The following is a 12,181-nucleotide window of genomic DNA, read 5'->3' as shown; positions in this document are numbered from 1 at the left end:
CATGTATAAGTCATGAAGAAAGCAATAGCAACATACTAAACAATCAAGTGCTAAGCTAACGGAATGGGTCAAGTCAATCACATCATTCTCCTAATGATGTGATCCCGGTAATCAAATGACAACTCATGTCTATGGCTAGGAAACTCAACCATCTTTGATCAACGAGCTAGTCAAGTAGAGGCATACTAGTGACACTATGTTTGTCTATGTATTCACACATGTATCAAGTTTCCGCTTAATACAATTCTAGCATGAATAATAAACATTTATCATGAAATAAGGAAATAAATAATAACTTTATTATTGCCTCTAGGGCATATTTCCTTCAATCTCCCACTTGCACTAGAGTCAATAATCTAGTTCACATCGCCATGTGATTTAACACCAATAGTTCACATCACCATGTGATTAACACCCATAGTTCAACTCGTCATGTGACCAACACCCAAAGGGTTTACTAGAGTCAATAATCTAGTTCACATCGCTATGTGATTAGAACCCAAAGAGTACTAAGGTGTGATCATGTTTTCCTTGTGAGATAAGTTTAGTCAACGGGTCTGCCACATTCAGAGCCATATGTATTTTGCAAATATTCTATGTCTACAATACTCTGCACGGAGCTACTCTAGCTAATTGCTCCCACTTTCAATATGTATCCAGATCGAGACTCAGAGTCATCCAGATTGGTGTCAAAGCTTGCATCGACGTAATTTTTTACGACAAACTCTTTATTACCTCCATAATCGAGAAATATTTCCTTAGTCTTCTAAGGATAATTTTGACCAATGTCCAGTGATCTACTCCTAGATCACTATTGTACTCCCTTTACAAAAACAGTGTAGGGTATATAATAGATCTGGTATACATCATGGCATACTTTATAGAACCTATGGCTGAGGCATGGGGAATGACTTTTATTCTCTTTCTATCTTCTGTCGTGGTCGGGTTTTGAGTCTTACTCAATTTCACACCTTGTAACACAGGCAAGAACTCGTTCTTTGACTGTTCCATTTTGAACTACTTCAAAATCTTGTCAAGGTATGTACTCATTGAAAAAACTTATCAAGCATCTTGATCTATCTCTATAGATCTTGATGCTCAATATGTAAGCAGCTTCACCGAGGTCTTTCTTTGAAAAACTCCTTTCAAATACTCCTTTATGCTTTCCAGAAAATTCTACATTATTTCTGATCAACAATATGTGTCATTCACATATACTTATCAGAAACGTTGTAGTGCTCCCACTCACTTTCTTGTAAATACAAGCTTCACCGCAAGTCTGTATAAAACTATATGCTTTGATCAACTCATCAAAGCGTATATTCCAACTCTGAGACGCTTGTACCAGTCCATAGATGGATCGCTGGAGCTTGCACATTTTGTTAGCACCTTTAGGATCGATAAAATCTTCTGGTTGCATCATATACAACCTCTTCTTTAAGAAATCCATGAAGGAATGTAGTTTTGACATCCATTTGCCAGATTTCATAAAATGTGGCAATTTTTCTAGCATGATTCTGACAGACTTTAAGCATCGCTACGAGTGAGAAAATCTCATCGTAGTCAACACCTTGAACTTTGTCCAAACCTTTTTTCGACAAGTCTAGCTTTGTAGATGGTAACACTACTATAAGCGTCCGTCTTCCTCTTGAAGATCCATTTAATTTCTTTGGCTAGCCGATCATCGGGCAAGTCAACCAAAGTCCACACTTTCTTCTCATACATGGATCCCATCTCAGATTTCATGGCCTCAAGCCATTTTGCGGAATCTGGGCTCATCATCGCTTCCTCATAGTTCGTAGGTTCGTCATAGTCATGTAACGTGACCTCCAGAACAGGATTACCGTACCACTCTGGTGCGGATCTCACTCTGGTTGACCTACGAGGTTCGGTAGTAACTTGATCTGAAGTTACATGATCATCATCAGTAGCTTCCTCACTAATTGGTGTAGATGTCACAGGAACCGGTTTCTGTGATGAACTACTTTCCAATAAGGGAGCAGGTACAGTTACCTCATCAAGTTCTACTTTCCTCCCACTCACTTCTTTCGAGAGAAACTCCTTCTCTAGAAAGTATCCATTCTTAGCAACGAATGTCTTGCCTTCGGATCTGTGATAGAAGGTGTACCCAACTGTCTCCTTTGGTATCCTATGAAGACACATTTCTCCGATATAGGTTTGAGCTTATTAGGATGAAACTTTTTCACATAAGCATCGCAACCCCAAACTTTAAGTAACGACAACTTTGGTTTCTTACCAAACCACAATTCATATGTTGTCGTCTCAACGGATTTAGATGGTGCCCTATTTAACGTGAATGCAGCTGTCTCTAATGCATAACCCCAAAACGATAGTGGTAAATCGGTAAGAGACATCATAGATTGCACCATATCTAATAAAGTACGGTTACGATGTTTGGACACACCATTACACTGTGGTGTTCCAGGTGGCGTGAGTTGCGAAACTATTTCGCATTGTTTCAAATGAAGACCAAACTCGTAACTCAAATATTCTTCTCCACGATCAGATCGTAGAAACTTTATTTTCTTGTTACGATGATTTTCCACTTCACTCTGAAATTATATGAACTTTTCAAATGTTTCAGACTTATGTTTCATCAACTAGATATACCCATATCTGCTCAAATCCTCTGTGAAGGTCAGAAAATAACGATACCCGCCGCTAGCCTCAACAATCATCAGATCCAGTATGTATTATTTCCAATAAGTCAGTTGCTTGCTCCATTGTTCCGGAGAACGGAGTCTTTAGTCATCTTGCCCATAAGGCATGGTTCGCAACCATCAAGTGATTCATAATCAAGTGATTCCAAAATCCCATCAGCATGGAGTTTCTTCATGCGCTTTACACCAATATGACCTCAACGGCAGTGCCACAAATGAGTTGCACTATCATTATTAACTTTGCATCTTTTGGCTTCAATATTATGAATATGTATATCACTACGATCGAGATCCAACAAACCATTTTCATTGGGTGTATGACCATAGAAGGTTTTATTCATGTAAATAGAACAACAATTATTCTCTGACTTAAATGAATAACGTATTGCAATAAACATGATCACATCATGTTCATGCTCAACGCAAACACCAAATAACACTTATTTAGGTTCAACACTAATCCCGAAAGTGTAGGGAGCGTGCGATGATGATCATATCAATCTTGGAACCACTTCCAACACACATCATCACTTCACCCTTAACTAGTCTCTATTCATTCTGCAACTCCCGTTTCGAGTTACTACTCTTAGCAACTGAACCAGTATCAAATACTGAGGGGTTGCTACGAACACTAGTAAAATACACATCAATTATCTGTATATCAAATATACCTTTGTTCACTTTGGCATCCTTCTTATCCGCCAAATACTTTGGGCAGTTCCGCTTCCAGTGACCAGTCCCTTTGCAGTAGAAGCACTTAGTCTCAGGCTTAGGTACATACTTGGGCTTCTTCACTTTAGTAGCAACTTGCTTGTCGTTCTTCTTGAAGTTCCCCTTCTTCCCTTTTGCCCTTTTCTTGAAACTAGTGGTCTTGTCAACCATCAACACTTGATGCTTTTCTTGATTTCAACTTTCGTCGATTTCAGCATCACGAAGAGCTTGGGAATCGTTTCTGTTTATCCCTTGCATATTATAGTTCATCACGAAGTTCTAGTAACTTGGTGATAGTGACTAGAGAACTCTGTCAATGACTATCTTATCTGGAAGATTAACTCCCACTTGATTCAAGTGATTGTAGTACTCAGACATTCTAAGAACATGCTCACTAGCTGAGCAATTCTCCTCCATCTTGTAGGAAAAGTACTGTCAGAGGTCTCATACCTCTCGACACGGGCATGAGTATGAAATACCAATTTCAACTCTTGGAACATCTTATATGCTTCGTGGCGTTCAAAACATTTTTGAAGTCCCAGTTCTAAGCCGTAAAGCATGGTGCACTGAATTATCAAGTAGTTATCATACCGAGCTTTGTCAAACGTTCATAACATCTGCATCTGCTCCTGCAATAGGCCTGTCACCTAGCGGTGCATCAAGGACATAATTCTTCTGTGCAGCAATGAGGATAATCCTCAGATCACGGATCCAATCCGCATCATTGCTACTAACATCTTTCAACTTAGTTTTCTCTAGGAACATATCAAAACTAAAACAGGGGAGCTAAACGCGAGCTATTGATCTACAACATAGATATGCTAATACTACCAGGACTAAGTTCATGATGAATTAAGTTCAATTAATCATATTACTTAAAGAACTCCCACTTAGATAGACATCCCTCTAATCCTCTAAGTGATCACGTGATCCAAGTCAACTAAATCATGTCCGATCATCACGTGAGATGGAGTAGTTTCAATGGTGAACATCACTATGTTGATCATATCTACTATATGATTCACGCTCGACCTTTCGGTCTCAGTGTTCCGAGGACATATCTGCATATGCTAGGCTCGTCAAGTTTAACCTGAGTATTCCGCGTGTGCAACTGTTTTGCACCCGTTGTATTTGAACGTAGAGCATACCACACCCGATCATCACGTGGTGTCTCAGCACGAAGAACTTTCGCAACGGTGCATACTCAGGGAGAACACTTATACCTTCATAATTTAGTGAGAGATCATCTTAGAATGCTACCGTCAATCAAAGCAAGATAAGATGCATAAAAGATAAACATCACATGCAATCAATATAAGTGATATGATATGGCCATCATCATCTTGTGCTTGTGATCTCCATCTCTGAAGCACCGTCATGGTCACCATCGTCACCGACGCGACACCTTGATCTCCATCGTAGCATCGTTGTCGTCTCGCCAACTTATGCTCTACGACTATCGCTACCGCTTAGTGATAAAGTAAAGCATTACAGGGCGATTGCATTGCATACAATAAAGCGACAACCATATGGCTCCTGCCAGTTGCCGATAACTCGGTTACAGAACATGATCATCTCATACAATAAAATATAGCACCATGCCTTTACCATATCACATCACAACATGCCCTGCAAAAACAAGTTAGACGTCCTCTACTTTGTTGTTGCAAGTTTTACGTGGCTGCTACGGGCTGAGCAAGAACCGTTCTTACCTACGCATCAAAACCACAACGATAGTTTGTCAAGTTAGTGCTGTTTTAACCTTCTCAAGGACCGGGCGTAGCCACACTCGGTTCAACTAAAGTTGGAGAAACTGACACCCGCCAACCACCTGTGTGCAAAGCACGTCGGTAGAACCAGTCTCCCGTAAGCGTACGCATAATGTCGGTCCGGGCCGCTTCATCCAACAATACCGCCGAACCAAAGTATGACATGCTGGTAAGAAGTATGACATGTATCGCCCACAACTCACTTGTGTTCTACTCGTGCATATAACATCTACGCATAAAACCAGGCTCGGATGCCACTGTTGCGGAACGTAGTAATTTCAAAAAAATTCCTACGCACACACAAGATCATGGTGATGCATAGCAATGCGAGGGGAGAGTGTGTCCATGTACCCTCGTAGACCGAAAGCGGAAGCGTTAGCACAACGCGGTTGATGTAGTCGTACGTCTTCATGATCCGACCGATCCAAGTACCGAACGTACGGCACCTCCGAGTTCAGCACACGTTCAGCTCGATGACGTCCCTCGAACTCCGATCCAGCCAAGCTTTCAGGGAGAGTTCCATCAGCACGACGGCGTGGTGAGAATGATGATGTTCTACCGATGCAGGGCTTCTCCTTAGCACCGATACGATATTATCGAGGTGGACTATGGTGGAGGGGGGCACCGCACACGACTAAGAGATCCAAGAGATCAATTGTTGTGTCTAGAGGTGCCCCCTACCCCAGTATATAAAGGAGCAAGGGGGGAGAGGCGGCCGGCCAGGAGGAGGCGCACCAGGGAGGAGTCCTACTCCCACCGGGTGTAGGACTCCCTCCTTTCCTAATTGGAGTAGGAGAAGGGGGAAGGAGGAGGGAGAGAGGAAGGAAAGGGGGGCGCCGCCCCCCTCCTTGTCCAATTCGGACTAGAGGGGGAGGGGGCGCGTGGCCTGCACTGGCCGCCCCTCCTCTTCTCCACTAAGGCCCATCTTGGCCCATTAAATCCCGGGGTGGGGGGGGGGGGGTTCCGGTAACCCCCGGTACTCCGGTAAAATCCTGATTTCACCCGGAACACTTCCGATATCCAAATATAGGCTTCCAATATATCAATCTTTATGTCTCGACTATTTCGAGACTCCTCGTCATGTCCGTGATCACATCCGGGACTCCGGACTACCTTCGGTACATCAAAACACATAAACTCATAATATAACCGTCATTGAACTTTAAGCGCGTGGATCCTACGGGTTCAAGAACTTTGTAGACATGACCGAGACATTTCTCCGGTCAATAACCAATAGCGGAACCTGGATGCTCATATTGGCTCCGACATATTCTACGAAGATCTTTATCGGTCAAACCGCATAACAACATACGTTGTTCCCTTTGTCATCGGTATGTTACTTGCCCGAGATTCGATCGTCAGTATCTCAATACCTAGTTCAATCTTGTTACTGGCAAGTCTCTTTACTCGTTCCGTAATACATCATCCCACAACTAACTCATTAGTTACAATGCTTGCAAGGCTTATAGTGATGTGCATTATCGAGTGGGCCTAGAGATACCTCTCCGACAATCGGAGTGACAAATCCTAATCTCGAAATACGCCAACCCAACAAGTACCTTCGGACTCACCTGTAGAGCACCTTTCTAATCACCCAGTTACGTTGTGACGTTTGGTAGCACACAAAGTGTTCCTCCGGTAAACCGGAGTTGCATAATCTCATAGTCATAGGAACATGTATAAGTCATGAAGAAAGCAATAGCAACATACTAAACGATCAAGTGCTAAGCTAACGGAATGGGTCAAGTCAATCACATCATTCTCCTAATGATGTGATCCCGTTAATCAAATGGCAACTCATGTCTATGGCTAGGAAACTCAACCATCTTTGATCAACGAGCTAGTCAAGTAGAGGCATACTAGTGACACTATGTTTGTCTATGTATTCACACATGTATCAAGTTTCCGGTTAATACAATTCTAGCATGAATAATAAACATTTATCATGAAATAAGGAAATAAATGATAACTTTATTGTTGCCTCCAGGGCATATTTCCTTCAAAAAGTACTGAAAGAAAACTCAGATTACATCGAAAAAGAAAGTGGGAGAAAATTCAGATATAGGATTAATGAAAACGAAAGATAAAGGAAGTGAGAAGGTCTATAAAATTGTTGGACGAACGACAGGTTTAACGGAACCTTATGTTGTTTCTATTATATATATGTAATAAAAGAAGATATATATATATATATACTATTATAGAAGGGAAAACATAGGTTTAGTTTTGCATTCTTATAGAAAAATAGAACTGAGTTGTGCGTCGTCTTGAAAAAACAAACATAACTTGGGCTGCTGATGTTATAGACAAGCTAGGCTGGGAGGCCCAGAGGCCTCTTGATACCTGCTAGATCCAAAAAAAGTTGAAACATGTCGTGGGCTGCCCATGTTAAACAACAAAACCTAGGCCATGGACATGGTGAGCTCGGGACTGTCAGCTTCTCGATGAACATTCGTCTCCCGATTCCTCTTGTTTTGGTAACCATGTTGGAAACGACAGATAGCATCCCCGCAGCGAGAGCACCAAGATGGAGGATGACATCGAGTCCTCAGACCGAACGAACCGGAACGGGGGAAGACGCAGGCGGAGGGGGAGGGTTGACTTGTGCGGGTGTAGGGTGGGCCGGTAGAGCTGCCGCCGCCGGACAATGTGTGGGAGTAGAGGCATGGCCTGGCCAACACCATAGGCTATGATGGGTCACCGAGAGCATGCGCGGCAGCGCCGCCAACCGCTGTATAGGAAGAGGACGAAAGATTGAACAAAATAAAGAAATACAAATGGATAGGTGGTTGGTTCCATATGTCTGTGTACGAGACCTGCTGGGTCCACCTGAGAAGGGGAATATGTTGGGAGGAAGGAGATTCAAATCACGGCAACCGAGTGAACTAGTTACATACATAAGTAAATAGCCACTAAAAAAAGCAAATAGGTTAATGGGTTCTTAGAAGAAATATTTTGGACAAAACAGATAATTATGACACATAGGCTAGTGCATGAAACACTCAGATGATAAAGGTGCTTAAATAGATAAATTACAACATCTAGACCTTCCTGGCACGCTTGATCATGACGCTACGTCTGTCCATGTACTCGTCGGTTACGGGAAGCAGACACGCCCTCATATCCAAGATCCGCCTGTACATGTCAAAGCATGCATATGCGTCCTTGGCCGCGTAGGTTATGTAGGCTAGATTTAGAGGTACCTCCCATGTGTTCAGGTCCTTGGTATCGTTGTCTTCTTTCATGTTGGCGTAGCAGGGGTCGATGATGGTCTCAGCGAGGTCAACCACGGAGTCCTTCTCCTGCCCATTGCTGATGATCTTGTATTGCTTCTGGACGTCGACAAGCTTGTTGCACCAGATGGCCGAATCATCGCGTTCTTCCTTCTCTCCACCATAGCGAAGGTGCAGTTGGCGCTTGAGGGAGTCCTGGACTAAGGGGTCCTCGGGCGTCCGGCCTATTAGCCATGGGCCGGACTGATGGGCTGTGAAGATACAAAGACCGAAGACTCTACCCGTGTCCGGATGGGACTCTCCTTGGCGTGGAAGGCAAGCTTGGCAACCAAATATGAAGATTCCTTTCTCTGTAACCAACTTTATGTAACCCTAGTTCCCTCCAGTGTCTATATAAACCGGAGGGCTAGGTCTGTAGAGGAGAAGAATCATAATTGTAGTCATACAGGCTAGACTTCTAGGGTTTTAGCCATTACGATCTCGTGGTAGATCAACTCTTGTAATACTCAAATTCATCAAGATCAATCAAGCAGGAAGTGGGGTATTACCTCGACAGAGAGGGCCCGAACCTGGGTAAACATTGTGTCCCCCGTCTCCTGTTACCATCGACCTTAGACGCACAGTTCGGGATTCCCAACCCGAGATCCGCCGGTTTTGACACCGACATTGGTGCTTTCATTGAGAGTTCCGCTGTGACGTCGAAAACAGGATCGATGGCTCTCCTTGTTCCCAAGGAAAATATCACCTCCAGAGGAGCACTGGCCCCAGGCCAAACCCTTCGGCTGGGCAGCTTCACCATGACCGCCCGTTCGGCCATTAAGCCGACAATGACTTCTCGGGTCATCAAAAATTTCCTCCATGTTGACTCCAAATACTCCAAGCAGATGGATCCGGCTGAGTTGTCGTCTTTAAACGAGCTCCTAGATCGCATCGCGGCCCTGGGGGTTGCCACAGACTCTGATCGGATTGGTCTTAAACCTGACTAGAGGGAAATTAAAACTCCACCGATCACCCATCAAATAGCGGTAGTTGAAGAGAAAGACAACAACTCTTCCTCCGTACTGAGGATGAACTATGTTCGGATCTCCGAGCTTGAAGAGCCGGACACCTGCCTGCTGAAAGACACGTCCTGTCCTCCGACCATAGAATCGGAGGACAGGCCTAAAAAATTAGTTGACATCCCGGAGCCCGAACTATTAAGTTCGGAAGTTCTTCAGACTCCGGATCCCAAATTGGGTCAGGATTCAGATTTAAATCCACCCACCCACCCAGATATAAGCGCTCTCATGGGCATACGACAGCAGTCTCAGGAAACGGTCCACCACTTCTAGGACAGATTCCTCCTTGTCAAAGACAAGATTAAAGATTGCCGCGACGGAGACGCGATCTCAGCGTTCCGCAACAATTGCATGGATGAAGGAATCCTCAACGCCATCAACCGCTGTCGCGTATCACGCTTCGCAGACTTGGCAACCATAGTACACAAGTACTGCACAATGGAAAGCGCCTGGAAAACTCAGGCAGCTCGCTGGGAACCACCGGTTTCCACCCAACCCCTTGTTCAGGCGAAAAGGACGCACCCTTGTGGCACGCCCGGCCATATGGTAGAGAAATACAAGCCCGTTACGGGACACAGAACCGTTCTGGAGGGATGGCGCGATGGACCATGCAAAATACACGCAACACCGGATACCTTATCAACCCACAGCCTTAGAGCATGTTGGATACTCCGGCAAGTGGACAAGAGCGGCGAGGATATCCTCGCCAAAAACACCCTAGAGCAACACCCCCAAGAAGACGACGACCTCAGAGTATTGATGGTCTTTGAGACCTTCGCTTCAAACAATAAGCGCAAAAGGGCACTCCGTGACCTCGCCGAAGTCTGCCAAATCGCAGCAATAAACCCTTGGAACGACACGGCTATAACTTTTAATGGCGGTGATGAACCAAAATTCAGGACAATCCGAGCACCAGCCGCCTTGGTCCTCAGTCCGATCATGGACGGCTTTCGGCTCACCAAGGTTCTCATGGACGGAGGCAGCCGACTAAACCTCATTCACGAGGATACACTCAGCAAAATGGAAATAGAGAGGAGCCGCATCGAGCAAAGTAGCACGACCTTCCGAGGAATTATTCCCAGTCGGGAGGCGCGATGCGCGGGAAAAATCACGCTCGACGTGGTATTCGGCACACCGGAGAACTATCGGTCCGAAGAAATAACCTTCCAAGTGGCCCCTTTCAACAGCGGATATCACGCCCTATTGGGGCGAGATGCGTTTACACGCTTCCAAGCTATACCTCACTACGGGTATATGAAGCTCAAGATGCCCGGGCCCAACGGCATAATCACTCTCGCCAGTGATCCGGACATAGCACTCCGCGCCGAAAATAAAACCGCATCCCTGGCCCTTGAGGCATTATCTGAAGCCCTCGCGGCCGAAGAATTAACTGCACTGCGCTCCACGGTGGATAGGGACGAGGTAATCCTGGAAAAATGAACCAAATCCACCTCCTTCAAACCAGCAGAAGAAATAGTCAAATTCCAAGTCCACCCAACAGACCCCAAGAAGACAACATCTATCGGAGCACAACTAGACCCAACGGTTGACGCTGCGCTATGAGAGTTCCTGCGCGAGAACTGGGATATATTCGCCTGGCACCCTTATGATATGCCAGGAATCCCACGCGGGTTGTCTGAACACAGCCTCAATATATTGAAGGGATATAAAATGGTCAAGCAAACACTGCAGCGCTTTTCCGAACCCAAACGTCAAGCTATGGGAGAGGAGCTAGCCAAGCTAATCGAGGCCGAATTCATCAGAGAAATAAAACACCCGGACTAGCTAGCAAACTTGGTGATGGTACCAAAGAAGGATAAATCCTGGCGCCTATGCGTCGATTTCAAAGACCTCAATAAGGCCTGCCCTAAGGATCCCTTCCCCCTCCCCCACATCGACCAGATCATTGATGCTACCGCAAGACACGACTCACTGTGCTTCCTCGATGCATATTCCGGATACCATCAAATCAAAATGAAGGAGTCTGATCAAGCCGCAACGGCATTCATTACCCCATATGCGCCATTCTGCTTCAACACCATGCCCTTCGGGCTCAAAAACGCCGGGGCAACCTACCAACGCATGATTCAAACATGCCTGGAGAAATAGATCGGGAAGACAGTTGAAGCATACGTGGACGACATCATCATCAAAACTAGGCACGTCGAGTCACTAATAGATGATTTACGTCTCACATTCGACAACCTCCGTGCATATGACATCAAGCTCAATCCGGAAAAGTGTGTTTTCGGCGTCCCCGCTGGAAAACTGTTGGGCTTCAACGTTTCCAGTAGAGGAATTGAAGCAAATCCAGCCAAAATCCGAGCTTTGTCACAATAGGCTACGCCAACGGACCTTAAACAGGTCCAAAAACTTGCCGAATGTGTGGCAGCTTTAAGCCGCTTTATCTCCAGATTGGGAGAAAAGGCATTGCCACTCTATCGCCTTCTCCGGCGCACCGATCACTTCGAGTAGACGGATGCGGCAACGACCGGACTGGAAGAATAAAAGCCCTTCTAGCGAGCAACCCAATCCTGGCCGCGCCGAACATCAGCGAACCCATGTTATTATACATATCGGCAACACACCAGGTGGTGAGGGTCATGCTCGTCGTTGAGCGAGAGCAGGACGGACACAAATTCCCACTTCAGAAGCTGCTATACTATGTATCCACTGTCCTCACACCATGCAAATCCCGGTACCCCCATTATCAAAAGATAGCATACGCG

This window comes from Triticum aestivum, chromosome 1D (assembly GCF_018294505.1).
Source record: "Triticum aestivum cultivar Chinese Spring chromosome 1D, IWGSC CS RefSeq v2.1, whole genome shotgun sequence".
In the NCBI taxonomy this organism is placed as follows: Eukaryota; Viridiplantae; Streptophyta; class Magnoliopsida; order Poales; family Poaceae; genus Triticum; species Triticum aestivum.
The sequence above is the reverse complement of the archived record's forward strand: the minus strand, read 5'-3'. Positions refer to the sequence as shown.